Here is an 18,832-nt window from a genome sequence, read left to right as displayed (position 1 = left end):
GAGAACTTGCTTCCATTCCCAAAGTGAGTTCTTTGATGGCTGAACAGTCCGATGTGAGAGCCACAGACCCTGCTGTGATGCTAAACTGAGGCCCTGTCTGCTCTCTCAGGTGGATGTAAAAAATCCCATGGCACTATTTCGAAGAAGAGCAGGGGAGTTATCCATGGTGTCCTGGCCAATATTTATCTCTCAATCAACACGACAAAAAAAAAGATTATCTGGTCATTATCACATTGCTGTTTGTGGGAGCTTGCTGTGTGCAAATTGGCTGCTGTGTTTCCCACATTACAACAGTGACTACACTTCAAAACGAGTTCATTGGCTGTATAGCGCTTTGAGATATCCGGTAGTCGTGAAAGGCGCTATATAAATGCAAGTCTTATTTTTTCTTTTTACCTGAGGGAGCGTTTCTCTATTTTATCGTGAACTGTCAGTGTGACAGGCAGCCAGCCTGGGAGCACAGGCTGTAAAGTGTCTGCCCCAGTTGTTTAAACTTTGCTCCACATTTGTTCGGACGCCCTCAGCAAAGTTTTTGTTTCTTGAGTGACAGGCAACACATTCACACAACCGCGCTGATCAGTTGATAGCAGTACAAAAACAGACCGCAGGTTTGGTTAATGCAGCAAATGGGAGGTTTTGTGTCACACGTTGGGAATGCAAGGGGAAAGAATTTATCGCATAAACATGCAGGAGGTGTGTGATATCTCCCACCAGAAGAATGTAACGCTCAGCGTAAGGGTAAGATTCTTGTATAAACAAATCGGGGGGAGCTCCCCATTTTCAAACCACCTGATGACTTGCTGTCACTCAGACAGATCCTGTTACAGGCCCCAGCTACCATTGCCAGCTCTGAAGTGGATGAACATGAGTCTGATCATTTCGTGCCCTCCTGCCACATCTCCCTGTCTGTGCCTCACACACATACACACACAGCAGTCAGCCTGGGTTTGATGTTTTTTAAAAGACCTGCCTGTTCTTTCATAGTTCCTTGACTCTGAAAGACTTGCATTTATATAGCACCTTTCATTGAATATATTTAAGGTGGAGATGGACCGATTTTTGAGCGATAAGGGAGTCAAGGGTTATGGGGAGCGGGCAGGGAAGTGGTGTTGAGGCCAGGATCAGATCAGCCATGATCTTATTGAATGGTGGAGCAGGCTCGAGGGGCCAAATGGCCTACTCCTGCTCCTATTTCTTATGTTGTTTCAAAACCACCGGACGTCTCAAAGCACTTTACAGCCAATGAAGGACTTTTGGAGTGTAGTCACTGTTGTAATGTGGGAAACGCGACCGCCAATTGGCGCACAGCAAGCTCCCACAAACGGCTATGGGATCCGTGTGATCTTTTACATCCACCAAGATGATGCCGTCTTTCGGCTGAGACGTGAAACCGAGGGTCCCGTCTGCCCTCTCAGGTGGATGTAAAAGATCCCACGGATCCCATTGCTGTGTGTGTGAGCTTGCTGTGCACAAATTGGCAGCCACGTTTCCCACATTACAACAGTGACTACACTCCAAAAGTCCTTAACTGGCTGTAAAGTGCTTTGAGATGTCTGGTGGTCATGAAAGAACATAGCAGGAGCAGGAGCAGGCCATTTGGCCCCTCGAGCCTGCTCCGCCATTCCATAAGATCCAGTGCACTCCCTCAGCACTGTACTGGACTGTCGGCCTAGATTTATTTGTGCTCAAATTCCTGAAGTGGGACTTGAACCCATAACCTTCTGCCTCTGAGGTGAGAGTGCTGCCCACAGAGCCACAGCTGCTGCTGGGCCAATCCTGGTTGAGAGTGAGGCCGGTTGAGGTGACCTGCTGTTCAGCCTCTTCCAGTGCTTCTCCAACACCGGAGCAGTGATGGGTATCTCCGGTACCCACAGGAAGCAGGGGCTCATGATTTGACCAAGTGATGTTAAACTTCGGTGATACTGCATATTATTCCACTGCAGGGGAATTATTATTATTATTATTATTATTGCAGGGGGCCGATTATAAATGGGATACCTCATCACCCTCTCTGAATACCATTGTCTTCTAAATTTCCACTTTGCAAGGCTGATTGCATGTTCTGCCACCATTTCCTGGTGCTAACTGATGCACAGTTACCTATTCCAGCTCACTGTGCAACCATAATGATGTGCACGCCCCAGAAAATACTCATCTCCAGAAATTCAATTCCACCAATGACAACAATTCAAAGATCCAATTGTTTGCATAGGTCCGAAGACAACTGCTTAATTTAACCTGCTGTTTGTAAATTGCGGTTGTTAAGAACTTTGGCTGCCAAAAGGTTCATAAATAATAATAGAGGACTGATAGAAGAGGGTATCCTCCCCCCCGCCTCCTGGCATTCTACATTTTATATATAATTTTGCAAATACAGACACAACATTATTCTACCGACTTGCATTAAAATGATCGGGACTAGGGTGCAATTGATGAGAGGATCATTCCGCAAGATGCATGGAAAGTGAATGATTAAATACCCTGGTGCTCAGATAGCATGCTGATATTAAAGCGAGTGTGGATATTAAAGTCAGCTGGAAATCGCACCGGAGCAAGTCCAGTTTTTATAACGCTATTGTACACAGTAATTTGCATGCTGTTGCAGTGCAGTAAACATTTGTACATTGACTTGGGATCTGGAAACTCTAAAATCCGATATTAAAAATTATTAAAACTCCAGATGACAAACAGAGAGAAAAATTTTAATATTGCTGCTCCTCAGATTCTCGATTTTTAAGCCTCTATTGCAAACATCAGTTCCAATATTTGACATTTTCAACCTATTTATGGAGTATCATTATTAAAAAAAAAAGTCTGTTTCTTCAAAATAATTTCCAGTGCAGTATTTGTTTCTTGTGTTTGGAAATCTGATGTGATTTTAAAGTTGCAGTGTTGTGCGCCCCTTCTCTTGTACTGAGAGTGAAGATTAAGAATGAGGGGACTGGTTGGTGGATTTCACCAAATGAGTTAACGCAAAGGAATGACGCAGCTTAAATCAGACAGGAGCACAAGTGGTGTGCTTAAAACACCGAGGTTCAAGAGAGAAGGCCCCTCCACGCCCCCCCACACCCCTCACACATCCCTCACACTCCCCAAACACCTCACACCCCTTCACACCCCTCATCCCCCCCCACACCCCTCACCCCCCCCCCCATACACCCCCCACTCCCCTCACACCCTCCCACTCTCCCCACACCCCTCACACATCCCTCACACATCCCTCACACTCCCCAAACACCTCACACCCCTTCACACCCCTCATCCCCCCCCACACCCCTCACCCCCCAATACACCCCCCACTCCCCTCACACCCTCCCACTCTCCCCACACACCCCTCACACATCCCTCACATTCCCCAAACACCTCAAATCCCCTCACACCCCCTCAACACCTCACCCCCCCCACACACCTCTCACACTCCCCCACACTCCCCAAACACCTCACACCCCATCACCCCCCACTCCCCTCACACCCTCCCACTCTCCCCACTCTCCCCACGCCACTCACACCCCTCACTCATCCCTCACACTCCCCAAACACCTCACACCCCCTCATACCCCTCACCGCTCCACACACCCCTCACACATCCCTCCACTCCTCACACTCCCCAAACACCTCACACCCCCTCATACCCCTCACACCCCCCCACATCCCTCACACATCCCTCCACCCCTCACACTCCCCCACACTCCCCAAACACCTCACAACCCCTCACACCCCTCACCCCCCCCACACCCCTCACACTCCCCCACACTCCCCAAACACCTCACACCCCTCACCCCTCACACCCTTCACCCACCCCATACACCCCCACTCCCCTCATACCCTCCCACTCTCCCCACACCCCTCACCCCCCCACACTCCCCAACACTCCTCACACCCTTCACCCCCCACACTCCCCTACACTCCCACACCCCTCACACCCCTTCCCCTCACACTCCCCACACACCCCCACATTCTCCCCACCCACACACCCCTCACATTCCCCCCACACTCCCCCCACATTCCCCCCACATCCCTCATACACACCACACTCCACCCACACCCTTCACCGCTCCCACTCCCCACACCCCTCATAGCCCTCACCCCCACACTCCCCCAGACTTCCCCACACTCCCCCACACATCTCACACCCCTCCCTCCTCACACTCCACACACTCCCCCAGACTCCCCCACACTCCCCTACACTCCTCACACCCTTCCCTCCTCACACTCCCCACACTCCCCCACACTCCCCCACGCACCTCACACCTCTCTCTCCTCACACTCCCCACACTCCCCCAGACTCCCCCACACTCCCTCACACACCTCACACCCCTCCCTCCTCACACTCCCCCACACTGCCCACACTCCCCCACACCCCTCACACTCTCCCACACAGTCCACACTCCCCCACACCCCTCACACTCCCCCACACTGCCCACACACCCCCCACCCCTCACACCCCTCCCCACATTCCCCCCGCACACCCCACACCCCCACACCCCTCACACTCCCTCACACTCCTCACACTCCCTCACACCCCTCACACTCCCTCACACTCCCCCACACCCCCCACACCCCTCACACTCCCCCACACTCCCCCCACATCCCTCATATCTTCACACTCCCCCACACTCCCTCACACTCCTCCCTCACTCTCCCCCACACTCCCCCCACACCCCTCACACTCCCCCCACACCCCTCACACTCCCCCACACTCCCCCCTCACACTCCCCCACACTCCCCCCACACCCCTCACACTCCCTCACACTCCTCCCACACTCCCCACACTCCCCACACTCCCTCACACTCCCTCACACCCCGACACTCCCCCACACTCCCCCCACACCCCTCACACTCCCCCACACCCCTCACACCCTCCCCCTCACACTCCCCACACCCCCATACTCCCCATACTCCCCCACACCCCCCACACCCTCAGCCCCCAACTTCCCCCACAGCACCACACTCTCCCAGCTCCCTCACACCCCCTCACACTCCTCACTACCCCCCCACACTCCTCACTATCCCCACACCCCTCACCCCCCCACACCCTTCACCCCCCACACCCCTCACCCCTAACGCCCTCTCACACCCTCCATGCCCCCCCCACATCCCTCTCACCACCCTCACCCCTCACCCCTCACACCCCTCACACCCTCCCCACACCACTCTCACTCCCCTACAACTCTCACACTCCCCACCCCCTCACATCCCCTCACACTCCCGCACACCCCTCACTACCCCTGACACCCTCCACGTCCCCCACACCCCTCACACCCTCCCCACACCCCTCACCCCCCCCTCACCCCTCACACCCTCCGCACACCCCTCACACCCTCCCCACACCCCTCACCCCCTCACTCCCTACACCCTCCACGCCCCCCCCCCCGCCATATTCCCCTACACCCCTCATACTTAGTGTCAGCTGTGGATCAGTGGGTAGCACATGCCTCTGAGTCAGAAGGTTGTGGGTTCATGTCCCACTCCAGGGACTTGAGCACATAAATCTAGGCTGGCACTCCAGTGCAGTGCTGAGGGAGTGCCGCACTGTCAGAGGTGACATCTTTCAGATGAACAGTTAAACCGAGGTCCAGGCTGCTCTCTCCAGTGGATGTAAAAGATCCCATGGCACTATTCCGAAGGAGAGCAGGGGAGTTATCCCCGATGTCCTGACCAATATTTATCCCTCAATCAACATAACCAAAAACCAGATTATCTGGTCATTATCACGTTGCTGTTTGTGGGAGCTTGCTGTGCGCAAATTGGCTGCCGCGTTTCCCACATTACAACAGTGACTACACTTCAAAACGTACTTCGTTGGCTACAAAGCGCTTTGAGACACCTGGTGGTCGTGAAGGGCGCTATATAAATGCAAGTCTTTTTGTCGAAGCCAAGGGAGCTGGTGAGGAGGAAGCCTCTCTCCTTAACCCTGGGAAGGCCACTGCATCATTTCTGGCCCAGAATTAACCAAAGATAACCCACATTATAATGCTTCATCTTATTCAGATAATGCTGAGAACTAAGAAGGGAAGATTTTAACACTGCGCGACAGTGTGAAACAGGTGTAAGTGAATTGGCTGCCTGATTTTTTAAACTTTACAATGAAGTCAATGGAAATATAAATTCTGAGAGATTTAAAACTGGCGGCCGATTCACTATCGCCCATTTTGCATTGAGTGATGACTCTTGATATTTCTTTAAGTTTGCTTTTTGAAATAATCAGTTTCAAAATAATGTTTGGAGGCATCACATGATGGGAACCCCAAAGGACAATTGGTGTTGAAAGGGTTAAAGGTACCAGACGCAGTCTAACCCTGTCGTTACCAGGCTTTGAAGGCCAGCCTCGCATTTTCAATAATTTGTTAATAAAACTCATGTCCAGTTCAGGAGTTCTCAATTTTAAGAAGGGGGATTCCCTTTTGTTAATCAGGGAAGATGAAGAGATTTTTTCATTTTACTCAGCGAGATGTTGTGTCCTGGAATGCACTGCTTTAAAGGGTGGTGGAGCAAGTTCCATAGTAACTTTCAATTGGATATTTGCTTAAAAAGAAAACATTTGCCAGGCTGTGGGACAAGAGCAGGGAGGTATGACTGAACTCCTTCAGAGAGCTGGCACAGGCATGATGGGCCAAATGGCCTCCTTCTGCAATCTGTGATTGTAAGTTGAAACAATCATAATCATCATAGGCCGTCCCACGTGTCACGGTTGACTTGCTTCCACGCCAAAAAAGGATGTATTCACAGGTGTTTCAATGAAGGACCTAATATTCTAGGTCCCGAACTACATCCTGAAGGGTGGAAGATGCCTGTGCGTAGATTTTTTTAACGTGGGGTGGCCGTTGCACACCAGCCACCACACGGGCTTGACAGAGCTAGGTCTTGGTCCAGTGGCAAGGGTTAACCAAGACGACTGGAGACCTGCTTTGCTGCACAGACCTAGTGCGCACACATATCGCAGTGTGGGCTGGCCCGTGCTGCCCCATGGGCCCAAACTCGCGCCTCTCCTGGGCCTCATTACATCCCTCCATAGTCTCTCACCGCTCCTGCTGTATCTGCTCACACTCCAATCACCGAAACAATCATAAGTGGCATTCCTGGTTTATTGCTCATTTTCTGTTAATTTTTGTTGAGGGTTTTGTTTAAATAGCGAGTGCTGATGATCCAATCAAAGGATCGGAGGGAAGCATGATTGAGCCACTCGGTGCAAGGGTGCTGTATTAAGTGCACAGTTAAAATGTAAACACTTGTGAAGCGCCCGGGGTCAATAATTGTGCCCGAGGTTGTTGATCCATCTTCCTCACACTCTCCAGCTCCTCCAGACCGGTGCGTGATGTCATTGCTGGTTTCAACAAATGAAGTAATCTACTGTGAACAAAAATGAAAAAATTTCAAGAGTTAATCATAATTCTTCAATTTCTGAAAGCGGGGGGCTGGTGAGAGTCATTTATTATGAATTCAATTATTTTGTTAAATATCTTGGAGTTTTGACAGCAATAAGTTACTGACGGCAGCCAATACTGTGGATAAAATGCCATTATTACTGAATGGTAAGCAGGCAACACGTGTCCATGATCGCTATCTACTCCTGTACTCAATCCACACAACAAAAACAGATGATCTGCTCATTATCACATTGCTGTTTGTGGGAGCTTGCTGTGCGCAAATTGGCTGCTGCGTTTCCCACATTACAACAGTGACTACACTCCAAAAGCACTTCATTGGCTGTACGACGCCTGCGTCTGCGCACATACAGAGGCTGAACTCCAGGACAAAGTCGACATATTTACTAAGGCAGACGAAGGCATAGGCCTTACGCTAAACATCCGTAAGACAAAGGTCCTCCACCAGCCTGTCCTCACCGCACAGCACTGCCCCCCAGTCATCAAGATCCACGGCACGACCCTGGACAACGTGAACCATTTCCCATACCTCGGGAGCTTCTTATCAACAAGAGCAGACATTGATGACGAGATTCAACATGGCCTCCAGTGCACCAGTGCAGCCTTCGGCCGCCTGAGGAAAACAGTGTTCGAAGACCAGGCCCTCAAATCTGCCACCAAGCTCATGGTCTACAGGGCTGTATTAATACCCGCCCTCCTGTATGGCTCAGAGACGTGGACCGTGTACAGTAGACACCTCAGGTCGCTGGAGAAATACCACCAAAGATGCCTCCGCAAGATCCTACAAATCCGCTGGGAAGACAGATGCACCAACATTAGCGTCCTCGACCAGGCCAACATCCTCAGCATTGAAGCACTGGCCACACTTGATCAGCTCCACTGGGCAGGCCACATTATCCGCATGCCAGACACGGGACTCCCAAAGCAAGCGCTCTACTCGGAACTCCTTCACAGCAAACGAGCCAAAGGTGGGCAGAGGAAATGTTACAGGGACACCCTCAAAGCCTCCCTGATAAAATGCAACATCCCCACCGACACCTGGGAGTCCCTAGCCAAAGACCACCCTAAGTGGAGGAAGTGCATCTGGGAGGGCGCTGAGCACCTCGAGTCTCATTGCCTAGAGCATGCAGAAATCAAGCGCAGGCAGCGGAAAGAGCGTGCGGCAAACCAGTCCCAGCCACTCCTTCACTCAATAACTATCTGTCCCACCTGTGGCAGTCTGTGGCTCTCGTATTGGACTGTTCAGCCACCTAAGGACTCATTTTAAGAGTGGAAGCAAGTCTTCCTCGATTCCGAGGGACTGTCTATGATGATGATGATGATGGCTGTAAAGCGCTTTGAGATGTCCAGTGGTCATGAGAGGCACTAAATAAATCCAAATCTTTTTTTCTCTGTCCCAGAAAAAGAGCAATTGAAACAATGGCGCCTCACTCCCACAGGTAGTAAATTGTTCTTGGAGGTTTTTAGAATCTTAATTTAAAGTTTTTTTCTCACTTTTCTTTTGTCTCTTTTTTCTTTTCTCAAACCAATCTTTCTTTCCCTCACTTTATTTCTGTGTCTGTGCCCGAATTTTCTGTTATAATGTAACTATGTAATACTTGCCACCAGAGGGTGCGACTGTTGGAGTCCTAATGGTCACCTGCACACACGTGCAGGGCCAGTATAAAAGGTTGGCTGCCATTTTCTTTAGGCACTCTGGAGTTGTAATAAAGAAGACTACGGTCACAGTAAGTTTAGCTCACAGCCTCGCGGAGTTCTTCTATGTGTTATGCTCCTCCTATACCATGTGGGAACTCAGGGACACTTCCGGTGTCCCTGACGACTACGTGTGTGAGAAGTGTATCCGCCTCCAGCTCCTGACGGACCGCGTTGCGGAATTAGAGCTGAGGGTGGACTCACTCTGGAGCATCCACGATGCTGAGAATGACGTGAGTAGCACGTGTAGCGAGTTGGTCTTACCGCAGGAGAAGGATCCACAGCCAGCTAGTGAATGGAAGACCAGCAGGAAGAGTAGTGCAAGGAAGGTAGTGCAAGGGTCCCCTGTGGTCATCCCCCTGCAAAACAGATACACTGCTTTGAGTGCTGTTGAGGGGGATGAGTCATCAGGGGAGGGCAGCAACAGCCAAGTTCATGGCACCGTGGCTGGCTATGTTGCACAGGAGGGCAGGAAAAAGAGTGGGAGAGCGATAGTGATAGGAGATTCAATCATAAGGGGAATAGATAGGCGTTTCTGCGGCCGCAACCGAGACTCCAGGATGGTATGTTGCCTTCCTGGTGCAAGGGTCAAGGATGTCTCCGAGCGGGTGTAGGACATTCTAAAAAGAGAGGGAGAACAGCCAGTTGTCGTGGTGCACATTGGTACCAACGACATAGGTAAATAAAGGGATGAGATCCTACGAGACGAATTTAAGGAGCTAGGAGCTAAATGAAAAAGTAGGACCTCAAAAGTAGTCATCTCGGGATTGCTACCAGTGCTACGTGCTAGTCAGAGTAGGAATTGCAGGATAGCACAGATGAATACGTGACTTGAGCAGTGGTGCAGCAGGGAGGGATTCAAATTCCTGGGGCATTGGAACAGGTTCTGGGGGAGGTGGGACCAGTACAAACCGGATGGTCTGCACCTGGGCAGGACCGGAACCAATGTCCTAGGGGGAGTGTTTGCTAGTGCTGTTGGGGAGGAGTTAAACTAATATGGCAGGGGGATGGGAACCAATGCAGGGAGACAGAGGGAAACAAAAAGGAGACAAAAACAAAAGACAGAAAGGAGATGAGCAAAAGTGGAGGGCAGAGAAACCCAAGGCAAGAAACAAAAAGGGCCACTGAATATAAAGGGGCTGCAGGAGGGGTCAAAACTAAAAATCATGGTTTAAAAACTAGGATGAAAACACTCTACCTAAATGCACGCAGCATTCGAAATAAAGTAAATGAGTTGATGGCACAAATCATTACAAATGGGTATGATTTGGTGGCCATTACAGAAACATGGTTGCAGGGTGGCCAAGACTGGGAATTAAACATACAGGGGTATCTGACAATTCGGAAGGATAGACAAGAAGAGAAAGGAGGTGGGGTAGCTCTGTTAATAAAGGATGATATCAGGGCAGTTGTGAGGGATGATATTGGCTGCAATGAACAAAATGTTGAATCATTGTGGGTGGAGATTAGAGATAGTAAGGGAAAAAAGTCACTGGTCGGCATAGTTTATAGGCCCCCAAATAATAACTTCACGGTGGGGCGGGCAATAATCAAGGGAATAATGGAGACATGTGAAAAAGGAACGGCAGTAGTCATGGGGGATTTTAACCTACATATCGATTGGTCAAATCAAATCGCACGGGGTAGCCTGGAGGAGGAATTCATAGAATGCATACGGGATTGTTTCTTAGAACAGTATGTAACAGAAACTTCAAGGGAGCAAGCCATCTTAGATCTGGTCCTGTGTAATGAGACAGGAAAAATAAACGATCTCCTAGTAAAAGATCCTCTCGGAATGAGTAATCACAGTATGGTTGAATTTGTAATACAGATTGAGGGTGAGGAAGTTGTGTCAGAAACGAGCGTACTATGCTTAAACAAAGGGGACTACAGTGGGATGAGGGCAGAGTTGGCTAAAGTAGACTGGAAACAAAGACTAAATGGTGGCACAATTGAGGAACAGTGGAGGACTTTTAAGGAGCTCTTTCATAGTGCGCAACAAAAATATATTCCAGTGAAAAAAAAGGGCGGCAAGAGAAGGGATAACCAGCCTTGGATAACCAAGGAAATAAAGGAGAGTATCAAATCAAAGACCAATGCGTATAAGGTGGCCAAGGTTAGTGGGAAACTAGAGGATTGGGAAAATTTTAAGCAACTGCAAAGAATGACTAAAAAAGCAATAAAGAAAGGGAAGATAGATTACGAAGGTAAACTTGCGCAAAACATAAAAACAGATAGTAAAAGCTTTTACAGATATATAAAACGGAAAAGAGTGACGAAAGTAAATGTTGGTCCCTTAGAAGATGAGAAGGGGGATTTAATAATGGGAAATGTGGAAATGGCTGAGACCTTTAACAATTATTTTGCTTCGGTCTTCACAGTGGAAGACACAAAAACCATGCCAAAAATTGCAGGCCACAGGAATGTGGGAAGGGAGGACCTTGAGACAATCACTATCACTAGGGGGGTAGTGCTGGACAGGCTAATGGGACTCAAGGTAGACAAGTCCCCTGGTCCTGATGAAATGCATCCCAGGGTATTAAAAGAGATGGCAGAAGTTATAGCAGATGCATTAGTTATAATCTACCAACATTCTCTGGACTCTGGGGAGGTACCAGTGGATTGGAAAGCAGCTAATGTAATGCCTCTGTTTAAAAAAGGGGGCAGACAAAAGGCAGGTAAACATTTGCCGGTTAGTTTAACATCTGTAGTGGGGAAAATGCTTGAAACTATCATTAAGGAAGAAATAGCGGGACATCTAGATAGGAATAGTGCAATCAAGCAGACACAGCATGGATTCATGAAGGGGAAATCATGTTTAACTAATTTACTGGAATTCTTTGAGGATATAACGAGCATGGTGGATAGAGGTGTACCGATGGATGTGGTGTATTTAGATTTCCAAAAGGCAGTCGATAAGGTGCCACACAAAAGGTTACTGCAGAAGATAGAGGTACGCGGCGTCAGAGCAAATGTATTAGCATGGATAGAGAATTGGCTGGCGAACAGAAAGCAGAGAGTCGGGATAAATGGGTCCTTTTCGGGTTGGAAATCGGTGGTTAGTGGTGTGCCACAGGGATTGGTGCTGGGACCACAACTGTTTACAATATACATAGATGACCTGGAAGAGGGGACAGAGTGTAGTGCAACAAAATTTGCAGATGACACTAAGATTAGTGGCAAAGCGGGTTTTGTAGAGGACTCAGAGAGGCTGCAAGGAGATTTGGATAGGTTAAGCGAATGGGCTAAGGTTTGGCAGATGGAATACAATGTCGGAAAGTGTGAGGTCATCCACCTTGGGGAAAAAAAACAGTAAAAGGGAATATTATTTGAATGGGGAGAAATTACAACATGCTGAGGTGCAGAGGGACCTGGGGGTCCTTGTGCATGAATCCCAAAAGGTTAGTTTGCAGGTGCAGCAGGTAATCAGGAAGGCGAATGGAATGTTGGCCTTCATTGCGAGAGGGATGGAGTACAAAAGCAGGGAGGTCCTGCTGCAACTGTATAGGGTGTTGGTAAGGCCGCACCTGGAGTACTGCGTGCAGTTTTGGTCACCTTACTTAAGGAAGGATATACCAGCTTTGGAGGCGGTACAGAGACGATTCACTAGACTGATTCCGGAAATGAGGGGGTTACCTTATTGAGTAGACTGGGTCTTTACTCTTTGGAGTTCAGAAGGATGAGGGGTGATCTTATAGAAACATTTAAAATCATGAAAGGGATAGACAAGATAGAAGCAGAGAGGTTGTTTCCACTGGTAGGGGAGACTAGAACTAGGGGGCACAGCCTCAAAATACGGAGGAGCCAATTTAAAACCGAGTTGAGAAGGAATTTCTTCTCCTAGAGGGTTGTGAATCTGTGGAATTCTCTGCCCAAGGAAGCAGTTGAGGCTAGCTCATTGAATGTGTTCAAGTCACAGATAGATAGATTTTTAACCAATAAGGGAATTAAGGGTTACGGGGAGAGGGCGGGTAAGTGGAGCTGAGTCCACGGCCAGATCAGCCATGATCTTATTGAATGGCGGAGCAGGCTCGAGGGGCTAGATGGCCTACTCCTGTTCCTAATTCTTATGTTCTTATGTTCTTATGTTCAACATTTTCTTTATACGTTATTTTGACCCAACTCTGGTTCACGTTCCAGTCATTCGCTCGAGTTGGAGCGTAAAACTCCCAATGCTGGAAATCTGCCGTGGAAATAACAAGTAGCACAAGAACCACACACGCGAGCAGAGAAACGTATTGTTTCGGGTGGAGACCCGTGTCAGAATCACAGTGCCGATTTACCTGCTATGGATATCCTAGTATTTTTTAAAAATTCCAAACAATCTTTCAAGCATCTTCCATATTTGAGTTGTCAGTCAGAGCATCACCTTCAGTTTATCCTGCGCTGTGAGGATGGAGAAAACAAGCGAGATGAGGAGGAAACTCTCCAGCCAGATTTTTTTCCATGGGATCCATTCTTGTGTCCGCTGTGGCTCAGTGGGTAGCACTCTCGCATCTGAGCAAGAAGGTTGTGGGGACTTGAGCAAATAAATCCGTGCTGACACTCCAGTGCAGTGCTGAGGGAATGCTGCACTGTCGGTGGTGCCGTCTTTCAGATGAGACGTTAAACCGAGGCCCCGTCTGCACTCTCAGGTGGATGTAAAACATCCCTTGACAGTATTTTGAAGAAGAGCAGGGGAGTTATCCCCGGTGTCCTGGGGCCAATATTTATCCCTCAGTCAACATAATAAAAACAGATCATCTGGACATTATCACATTGCTGTTTGTGTGAGCTTGCTGTGCGCAAGTTGGCTGCCGTGTTTCCACATCACAACAGTGACTCCACTCCAAAAGTACTTCATTGGCTGTAAAGCGCTTAGTGACGTCCGGTGGTCGTGAAAGGCGCTATATAAATGCAAATCTTGCTTTTTTTTTGGAAGTTTTCCCCCTGTTTTGGCCCCATCGCCCATGGTGAGTAGCGCCCCCTTTCTCAGAGAGGCACATCTTCTGTTCTGTGCCACTGTCACTGCCGTTCCCAAACTGATCACTCCTTACCGTTTGATTTCGCCCCCGCTCCAACCACCCCGCTGCGGTAAGATTCTCGGCTATGTTCAGGAGCCAGGCCTGATGTCCAGTGGAGATTGCCGACTCTGGCTGTGTGGGAAATGACACTTGCACTCTGTGCCCTGTGCCACTGACTATGAGTAAACCAACACACTGGGCCCACTTCAATAGAACATAAGAAATAGCAGCAGGAGTAGGCTATACGGCCCCTCGAGCCTGCTCCGCCATTTAATACGATCATGGCTGATCCGATCATGGACTTGGGTCCACTTCCCCGGCCGCTCCCCATTACCTCTTATCCCCTTATCATTTAAGAAACTGTCTATTTCTGTCTTAAATTTATTCAATGTCCCAGCTTCCACAGCTCTCTGAGGCAGTGAGTTCCACAGATTTACAACCCTCCGAGAGAAGAAACTTCTCCTCATCTCAGTTTTAAATGGGCGACCACTTATTCTAAGATCATGGCCTCTAGTTCTAGTCTCCCCCATCAGTGGAAACATCCTCTCTGCATCCATCTTGTCAAGCCCCCTCATAATATTGTACGTTTCGATAAGATCACCTCTCATTCTTCTGAATTCCAATGAGTAGAGGCCCAACCTACTCAACCTTTTCTCATAAGATAAACCTCTCATCCCTGGAATCAACCTAGAGAACCTTCTCTGAACTGCCTCCAAAGCCAGTGTATCCTTTCGTAAATATGGAAACCAAAACTGCACACAGCATTCTAGGTGTGGCCTCACCAATACCCTGTAGAAATGTAGCAAGACTTCCCTGCTTTTATATTCCATCCCCTTTGCGATAAAGACCAAGATTCCATTGGCCTTCCTGATGACTTGCTGTACCTGCATACTATCCTTTTGTGTTTCATGCACAAGTACCCCCAGGTCCCGCTGTGCTGCAGCACTTTGCAATCTCTCCCCATTTAAATAATAACTTGCTCTTCGATTTTTTTCTGCCCCACTCTCCCCCCCCCCCCCCCCGCCAGCCATCGCATCATCCGGCTCCCTAAATGATTCAAGGGTTTCAGTCTCTCACACTTTCCAACATTATACTCCATGACCTCACACTTTCCAACATTATACTCCATCTGCCAAATGTTTGCCCACTCACTTAGCCTGTCTATGTCCTTTTGCAGCTTTTTTGTGTCCTCCTCACACATAGCTTTTCCTCCCGTCTTTGTATTGTCAGCAGACTTGGATACATTACACTCGGTCCTTTCTTCCAAGTCGTTAATATAGATTGTAAATAGTTGGGGCCCCAGCACTGATCCCTGCAACACCCCACTAGTTACTGATTGCCAACCCGAGAATGAACCATTAATCCCGACTCACTTAGTTCAGTTTTGAATCCATGAAAGCAGCAAAAGAAAACTGGCTTTGAGACTAGGGCTTGAACGTCTGCCAGGACAAGCTTCCCCAGGAACAGTTAATTTTAGTTGAATGTTAAGTGCGTCCTTACTGTTCACTACCACCGGGGCTGGTTGAAGCGAATAATATAGATGCATTTAAGGGGAGGCTAGACACGCATATGAGGGAGAAGGGAATAGAGGGTTATGGGGATAGAGTTAGATGAGGAAAGACAGGAGGAGGCTCGAGTGGAGCATGGACTGGTTGGGCTGAATGGGCTGTTTCTGTGCCGTATATCCTATGGAATCCTCTGCTTATGAGTTTCCATTGAATCCAGGCAGCCCTCCGATGAATCTCTGCTATTTAATTCAGGTGAGATTCCAAAAGAGTAGTCAGGGGAGGCGGGGATTAACAAAAAAAAGGCCAACACCTTGAACAACACTGTAATTAAAATAAATTAAAATACCCGCGCTGTTTTTAGTTTCAACGGATTTGCATGTGGCTCGCTCGACACCGAGTCTTTCCTGGTTCAGCCACTGACCCCATGTTGCTGCGTATAGCAGCTTCATTAAAGGTTTCAAAGTCATGACAAACTGGACTGTGGTTTTGCCATATTTTACCAGCCTTCCACTTCCTGCCACGAGGTGTCTATATAAATATTGTTAATAGCACTAACATAATGTTAAGTCAGATTTTACTGGGGTCTGTTATATGCCCTTGAGATTTATTAGCTATAGGATTTGAAGTAAATTTTTATTAGTTTAAATGAAGCTCCACCGCCATGGACCGAGCCCTCTTCATCTTTTTTTAGTGATCCCTTCCCTCTTCCTTGTCATCCCTCCTTCCCCACATCATAATGTTGTGGAATAAATCTTGCTGCGGGAAATATTTATTCGACTCACTAGCCAGTCGGTGATCTCATAAATTATCGGGACTTTCTCATGAAACCATAATCAACATGCACTGCTGTATGCTAATGGTTTATTGACCAAATATGGGCTAATTGGACCCTGGGAGCAAAGGCTACTGTGATATACATGAGACAACTTCAAGCCCATAATGCACTGATAACCGACTCGATGTCTCTGTGCTGTTCATATTTAAAAAAAAGAGAAAGAAGCTGTTTCAAGATTTTAAAATTGTAATATTAGTTTGCTAATGCACATAATTTCTGAAGTGGGAACGCTCTCTGTGCCGATTAACTCTTTTTTTATTGCAACAATGCTATGTTTAAATGACCGTTGAAAGCTTTCTATCGCCGTGAATTATTATCTTCTTTTGTACAATCGGTGATATCTTATGTTTGCCTGACGTTCTGTGAATAGTGTTTACCTGAAACCGATGCAATTCAATACAGGTTTTAACTGAATTAATCAGCCCGCTAATCAATTAAAGATACGCCGATGGTCAGGTGGGAGGAGGTTGCAAAGCGTCAACATTACCGAGGGTTTGGATGACCCGGATCGTGAGCTGGTTGTTGCTGCTTTTAACTCCCTCCCTGGGCCTTGCTATTCATTGCAATGTGATTGAGTTTAACTGTTCAAAAGTGTAAAATCCCGGTGAACTGCTGTTCAGAGCTCGCTCAGATAACAAGAGCATGAGGAAGGCCATTCAGCCCATCTTAATTCTACCGTCCGGAGCAGCCCCACTCTCCCCACCCCCGACCCCTGACCCCTTCCGCCAGCCATCGCAGCATCCTGCTCAATAAATGATTCCAGGGTTTCAGTCTCCACCACTCTGCTTTGAAGGCCATTCCAAATGTTGATCACTCTCTCCGTGCAGAAGGACAGCTGGAGATCAGGCCTCAATTATGCCTTTTGCTAGTTTTGAACCTGTGTCACCTCGGCCTACGCCCACCGTGTAGTTTAAAGTAGTACTCCAGAATAAAAACAGAAAATGCTGGAAATCTCAGCGGGTCAGGCAGCATCTGTGGAGAGGAAGTAGAGTTAAAGTTTCGGGTCAATGACCCGTCGTCAGAACTGGAGAGTGTTCGAAGAGAACAGATTCTTAACAAGCACTGAAAGGGGGAGGGGAAGAAAGAACAAAAGGGAAGGTCTATGATAGGGTGGAAGACAGGAGAGATTAGAGAGACAAAAGGGATGATGGGCCAACTTCAAATGCTAATGCCAGGAGTTAGAAAAACATTAGCCGAGAAAGGGTGTGAATGGTGAGATTACGACCAACTGCCATCAGAGATGCTTTTACCTCCTCAAGATCCACAAACAGGATTGCCCCGGTAGACCCATTGTTTCAGCCTGTTCTTGCCCCACAGAACTTATTTCTTCCTATCTCGACTCTATTTTTTCTGCCCTTGTCTAGTCTCTTCCCACCTACATCCGTGTGTGTGTGTGTGTGTGTGTTTTGGAGAGTGTGTGTATGTGCGTTTTGGAGGCTGTGTGTGTGTGTTTTGAAGGTTGTGTGTGTTTTTGGAGGCTGCGTGTGTGTGTGTGTGTTTTGGAGGGTGTGTGATCACAATCCACGGCACGGCCCTGGACAACGTGGACCATTTTCAATACGTCGGGAGCCTCTTATCAACAAGAACAGACATTGACGATGGGATTCAACACTGTCTCCAGTGCACCAGTGCAGCCTTCGGCCACCCGAGGAAAAGAGTGTTTGAAGACCAGGCCGTCAAATCCACCACCAAGCTCACGGTCTACAGGGCTGTAGTAATATCCGCCCTCCTGTATGGCTCAGAGACATGGACCATGTACAGTAGACACCTCAAGTTGCTGGAGAAATACCACCAACAATGTCTCCGCAAGATCCTACAAATCCCCTGCGAGGACGCACCAACGCTAGTGCCCTTGACCAGGCCAACATCCCCAGCATTGAAGCACTGACCACACTTGATCAGCTCCGCTGGGCAGGCCACATTGTTCGCATTCCAGACACGAGACTCCCAAAGCAAGCGTTCTTCTCGGAACTCCTTCACGGCAAACGAGCCAAAGGTGGGCAGAGGAAATGCTACAAGGACACCCTCAAAGCCTCCCTGATAAAGTGCGACATCCCCACCGATACCTGGAAGTCCCTGGCAAAGACCTCCCTAAGTGGAGGAAGTGCATCCGGGAGGGCACTGAGCACCTCAAGTCTCATCGCCGAGAGCATGCAGAAATCAAGCGCAGACAGCGGAAAGAGCGTGTGGCAAACAAGTCCCACCAACCTTTCCCTCAACAACTATCTGTTCCACCTGTGACAGGAACTGTGGTTCTCGTATTGGACTGTTCAGCTACCTAAGGACTCATTTTTAGAGTGGAAGCAAGTCCTCCTTGATTCCGAGGGACTGCTTATGATGATGATACGTGTGTGCGCATTTTGGAGGGTGCATGTGTGTGTTTTGGAGGGTTTGTGTGTGTTTTGG

The sequence above is a fragment of the Pristiophorus japonicus genome, chromosome 20, assembly GCF_044704955.1.
Source record: "Pristiophorus japonicus isolate sPriJap1 chromosome 20, sPriJap1.hap1, whole genome shotgun sequence".
Classification (NCBI taxonomy): Eukaryota; Metazoa; Chordata; class Chondrichthyes; family Pristiophoridae; genus Pristiophorus; species Pristiophorus japonicus.
This window is presented reverse-complemented; position numbering follows the sequence as displayed.